This window comes from Perca flavescens, chromosome 8 (assembly GCF_004354835.1).
Source record: "Perca flavescens isolate YP-PL-M2 chromosome 8, PFLA_1.0, whole genome shotgun sequence".
Taxonomy (NCBI): domain Eukaryota; kingdom Metazoa; phylum Chordata; class Actinopteri; order Perciformes; family Percidae; genus Perca; species Perca flavescens.
The window spans coordinates 9,745,421-9,751,653 of record NC_041338.1 but is presented as its reverse complement, the minus strand read 5'-3'; the positions used below and the strand labels follow the sequence as shown (position 1 = coordinate 9,751,653).

The 6,233-nt window shown below is 41.8% G+C and overlaps 1 long non-coding RNA gene across 1 annotated transcript; it reads right to left on the bottom strand.

Moving 5' to 3' along the window:
* Positions 1–4,591: 4,591 nt before the first annotated feature.
* On the bottom strand, positions 4,592–5,232 carry LOC114559512 (uncharacterized). Its single transcript, XR_003693114.1, has 3 exons — positions 5,144–5,232; positions 4,821–5,039; positions 4,592–4,720 (listed from the first exon to the last, which is right to left on the bottom strand). It is a non-coding gene; the product is annotated as an uncharacterized LOC114559512 (long non-coding RNA).
* Between the last annotated feature and the right edge of the window lie 1,001 nt (positions 5,233–6,233).

The following is a 6,233-nucleotide window of genomic DNA, read 5'->3' as shown; positions in this document are numbered from 1 at the left end:
TTATATAATCTTCGTTAGGAGCCCCACAGACTTGAGCGCTATTTAGTTCATCCGTTAAATCACCAAGATAAGGCCCTAGAGGGGGGGATCCACTGCCGCCTCTGCTTGTGAACAAAATGCTGTCAGTATCCACATATAAAATACGCTCCTGCAGTTTATCCAACAAATCATATAGCTCCATGCGAGCGTAGGGCGGTGGTCATGGCTCCTATAAAAACATTCACATCTTTTACTCTGGATGCTTCACCATCTGTGTATCTCCACTGGACAATCGCTACTTCTGGTGAGATGAATGAGAACTGGCGAACATCAAAAGTGTCGCTGAACATGAGCTGTGTGAAGCGGGATGGTTCTGTTATGAGCTCAGCAGTAGTCATATTATTTCGCATGGCGAATTTTCCCCAAAGACTATTCAGAAGCAGTTTATTTGTATGCCTGACAGCTTTGTTAAAACATATCTTGGCCGGATCAAGACGAATGCCTTCATGTGCATAATAGTCATCTATGTACTTTTGTTTTTCGTCTTCCGTCTTGATATGTCCAGGGTATCCTGAAGCTTCCTGCTTACGTTTAAGAAATGTTTTAACATAGGCTTTAAAAAGCTGATCAGTTTTTTCTGGGAAATGCCAAACTTCAGCAATGGAAACAATCTTGTACCCTTTCACGGTTTTCTGTAATTCAAACGTCACCCAAACGCCAGACAACCACCGTTTTGATCGTTATGTGTGCAAGGTGTTGTTTGATTCATCTGAACAGCACACGCTGCACATAGGGGAACATCAGTTTACCGTTACAGTGGTAGGGCAACACAGGGTGATACAGGCCTCTGGGGGTGCTACTGTACATTTCACAATGCCAAAGTATGCGTTTATGTCATCAAAATCCTTGTGTATTATTTGGGGTGTCCTATTGGATAATCTCTTTGGACTGAACAGTTGGGTACAAACTTGTGAAATCATAGTATCTGATCTTTTCATCATTTTCACCTTGTGGTACAGCTTCATTGCATTTGTGCGGCCTCCAAAGAGGGATTCTCGTGGATTGAGACGCCCTGGTTTTTCATATGTTAACATGAACTCCTTAACGTCAGGGTTAGTGTCCACAGCCTGTCTCCAATCACATTCCCACATCACCACAACTTTCAGCTGATGCTTATTTTTTAGAACAGCCACTCTGTTATGGAACTCCGAGCGCAGCTCACCCTGTGTTTTTTTTTTTTTGTTTTTGGTGAGAGGATTGACTTCACCTGGCGATAGCACTTATCACAGCCGTGAAAGAAGCAGCCATTAAATTCATAACACGTGTGTGTCTTCACAATAGCCATCTACAAAGAACTGACCGAATGACTTTTCACCTCTGTTCAGAGCATGTTGTATGTCAAGGCCCTCTCTGTCTGCAACATACTCAAGCCACTGTATTGAAACATCAGAACATGTCTTGTTTTGCCTAATGTAGGCACCTTCGTATGTCAGAGCAACAGTGTCTTTGGGAAGGAACAGCGTTTTAAATACACCCATACATGAGGAAGCCAATGTAGCGTATGCAAACGGGTCTAGGCCTGTGCACTCGTGGAAGGCCTCTGTATATTTTTGCATGCTTTAATCAAAACCGTTACATCGTTAACACAATAGCTGTGCATCTCTTTTCGAAAGTCAAAAGGGGTGTCGCGGACCGTATCGTACCACTCCATGAACGTTTTCTTAGAGGTGTCACTCTTAGCATCATAACCATATAGAGCTGGTGCAGGATACGGTCCAATATAATTCTCATTCTCTCGCTTGTTAAATTCATGGGGGAAGAATCCTTTGAGAAGATCTGAGAACCCCATTGCTGCCGGAGTTTTAGACAGAGCCATAGGGATAAAACTGAACGAATCGATCCAACGCTGATTGAAAGTAGAATCGATCATCAGAAGCACCCTAGAACCGCGCATAGTAATAGTTGGACAAAGTTTCTGACTCACCAGATACTCTAAAACTATATAACTGTCAAAACCTGAAGCATTGTGTGCTATAAAAGTATAGCCTTTGTATTTCTCCTGTCTGTAGTTCTGAATGAATGATGCGACGCAATTTGTTGTTTCAGAGCAGTTTTTTTTGCCCGTCCATATCCATAATGCATACAAAATTAGCTTCATGACGCCCACATTGATAACGTGTTTCGAAATCGTAAAAGAGATACTTATCACTACTTTCTTTGCGTTCTACGGGTTGTATATAGCAAGAGTGCGTAGTAGCACCTAAAGGCTCTCTACAATGTAGGCATTTAGGTTTTTTACAGCTGTGTGGATTTTTCGACACACGATATGTTGCGTGACAGGACTCGCAATATTTGTTTGTATTGCACGGTATAAGCCCGTGTTTCCCATCGGGTTTTTTATGGTTTTCAAAACACTGTTGCGATTTGCATATGCGTCTACAGTCTCTGCATTTAATGGTCTTGTCAGGTATACAAGCAGTGTAACACACATTACAATCCCAACTACAACGGTGCCCCAGAGGGTTCTGGTAGGTCTTGTAACACCCCTCGCAAACGTAAGACGCCCCAAAAAAAGCCGTTTTATTTACGTGCAAATGCAAATACAACCACGCTGTTTTCACATCGGGTTTGTCGTGCGTTTTGAAGATTGTGGTTTTTTTACAGCCAGCTACATGATGGAATATCACAATTTTCCTTTTCAAATGTTTCTGAAATCTGTCAACATCAGAGAACGAAACTTTATGTGTGTAGTCAAAACCCAAATCACTATGCAGCTGCTTGGCATAATTCATCTTCTCATCATGCGACAATCTGCTGTTTACATAATGTGCCAGGCAGAGAGAAAACCAGAGATTGTCGTTACCAGCGTTATTCTTGGGATTATACAAAGCATTACCTTTTTCTGACAATATTTGATCGTAACCAATGCTTCCTAGTTTTCGACATCCCCCACCATTCCCTCCCGACATATTGCGCGCTATTGTCACAATTAATTCTAAAGAGTCTTCGGTCAGTGAATTATCGTTACTCTGCATCGCCTGTGCTACTTGCTCCAGAAATGTGTCTGTGTTATAGCCATCGCTTGAATTCAACATTGTTTGGATAGGGACATCTACGGCGGGACCCCTTAACTCAACATTTAAAACACTGTCCTGTGTTGCATTACCCAACGCCCTCTCTATTAAACCTGTTAGGGTGCTATACACCCTTTCAGGAACACTACCAATATCCGTCAAATCAATATTTCGCAAGTCAACATCTTGACGAAATTCAGCAGCATTAAAAAGGGGTATCTGTCTGGATGCTATTTCAGATGTTACCTTAGAAACCCGCCCCGCACCACACTGCACACTACCCTGAGGATTTTCTGAGGGTGATGGAGGGGGTCTATAAGCGCTTGTGGACGGTTGGGGACCAGTCTGCTCATCTGTACAAGATCGTTTTGAGGGCTGAACACTCGGAAAACATGATGATCTCTTATTACTCTGATCTATGCCTGTGGGGTCTGTATTTGATGATTGTGTAGAGTCTGTATTGGCCTGTGTATTGCTGGAATATACGCTTGAAGGACCATTATGTGACAACCGCGCAGGAGCAGGTCTATCTGATGTGTGTGTTTTCTCACTGTTGCTTTCACTAGGTCTAGCGCGAGGCATAGATCGGGACCATGCTTCAATATTTTTGCATGCATTGCGCACAATCGTGCAAAAAAATTGAGGATTGTTTACTGCTCTTGTGTAATCGCCCTTGCACGGCCATTCTAGTTCCTCATCAATACGAGCATCACACCCCCTAGGGGTTCAGATTTTTTTTTTTTTTTTTTTGGGGATGACATTTTTTTTTTTTTTTTTTTTTTTTTTGCACAAACTATAGACTGTTTTAACACTTTTTACTGCGGGGTCATATTCATTGTGTTTTTAAGGCATACTATCATAGGATCAAGCATTGAATTGAGAGAGCTGACATGAGAGGCAATAGCTGTGCCAAAGCCTGTGACCATATCAACCAAATGCGTGTTAGCTCTGGCCTGAATGGCTAGCGCAGTTCCAAAGTCTGTGACCAAACCGGTCAATTGTGTGTTAGCTGTTTGCAAGACATCTAATTTATTCATAAGACCATTGTTTTGTTTTCGTAATTCGCTAATTCTGATTGTATTTGTTTATAAGGGTCAGCGACTGCAGGTTGTTGAGGGATGTGTTAACGCAATACTCAAAAAACTCTGCACTCTGAAGTAATGTTAACTGCTCAGGACCTCCTAGTGCCCCACCTTGTTCAAACCGATTGTTAGTAATATAATTAGGTACTGCTTGCTTATCAAGGAATGGAACGTTAACCTCTAATACATTTACAGGAGTGGTTATGGCGGTATTAGCGCTGTTACACTTTTTATCTGCCACAGTTATAACAGAGGTGTGTGGTATACAGCTGACATAATCGGTGCCTTCCTCGGTGCTATAGATACAGTTAAAGAGGTATTCACCTACATTATATTCAGGGGCCTCCTGCAAAGCAGCCTGACACGGTTGGTGGGGTGTAAGCTGTGTTGCTGTTAGTCCAGTGTCTTCAGACTCTTCTCCCGTAGCTCCCGATTTGTCTGACGTGTTGTAGGGACGGGTGCTGTTAGCTCTGTGTCTTCAGACCCTTCGCCTGTAGCTTCACGATTTGTTTGGCGTGATGTAGGGGCTGTCGCTGTTAGTCCGGTGTCTTCGGATACTTCGCCTACTTCTATGGCATGGATTGTCTAGAGGTATAACAAAATATTTTTGGTTAAATAAAGACACACACACACACACACACACACACACACAAGCACACACACACACACACACACACACACACACCTCATCAGATGTCTTTTGTTCCCTCTCAATGGTGACACTTGGTGGCTGGTAGGGCGTTGGTGTACTAGACGACGACCAATGCAAGGACTCTTCAGGTGCCTTTTGTAAAGGGGAATCCTTTTGTTCCCTCTCAATGGAGACACTTGGTGGCTGGTAGGGCGTTGGTGTACTAGACGACGACCGATGCAAGGACTCCAAGTCTTTGCTTGCCGTTAGCTGCTAAAACAAAGGAAAAAGCCTTTTTAACAATATATACATTTTATTTAAAAATCTTTTATAACACAATGTAAATATATTCTGCTAGCTACAAATGCGTTTCTCACCTCTGCAGTGGTGTTAGGAACACCCGATACAGTGTCTGGGTAAGGCGTGTCTGGAACAAAGGAAGGGCTTCTTCTTTTGGGCGGGAAACAGACCGTGTATGGCTTCACAGGCTGAAATCAGCATTAGATTAGAAAATAATCTTTTTTTTTTTTAAATACAACACGCTATTTTACTGTTTTCCTTTTAAACTCACATCAATAGATCTCTTCCTAGATCTCTTCTTAGGCTTGTGTGGACATACGATCTGCTCCACGGGGTGACTGTGTGAAATCGTCCTCAGGCGTCAAATACAATGAAACTAAGTCTTCCGTCGCCTTTAGTTGCTAAAACAAAGGAAAAAAGCCTTTTTAAAAATATATACATTTTATTTAAAAAGCTTTTACAACACTATGTAAATATATTCTGTTAGCTACAAAAGGTTTTCTCACCTCAGCTGCTGTGTTACTATCATAAGATACAGTGGCCGGGTAAGACGAGACCGGAACAAAGGAAGGGCTGCTACTTTTGGGCGGGAGACCGGTCGTGTATGGCTTCACAGGCTGGAATTAGCATTAGATTAGAAAAAAATTTAAATACAACACGCTATTTTACTGCTTTCCTTTTAAACTCACCTCAATAAATTGCTTCTTAGGCTTACGATGGCGAACGTTAGGCGTAGCAGCTTTCACAGAGAGGGGCATAGAAGCACATGGTCTTTCAACAGGATTGATTTCAGCCACATGGGAGAGCGAGTAGCCCTCGCCCTTGCGGATCCTTTGTTCAGGGGCTGATTGTCTAGACAAAGAATATATATATATATATATATATATTAGATGGCTACAAACACAGTGATAAATTAAACAGTAATAAATATTACATACTGAAAGAGATAAATAAACCGTAAATACCTGTTTGCTGTGTTCTTATTCCTTATTAGAGTGGCCTTTGGTTTAATGTTCTGGCGTGTTGGGGTCTGTAGGATTGGGCTACACGGAGCTTTTTTTAAAACAAAAACAAAATGAATGAAAACACAGTACTAAATCAATTAATGCTGTAGTGTATAATATATTTATAAGTTTTTTACCTTGTGGTTTAATAGTTTCGTCAACT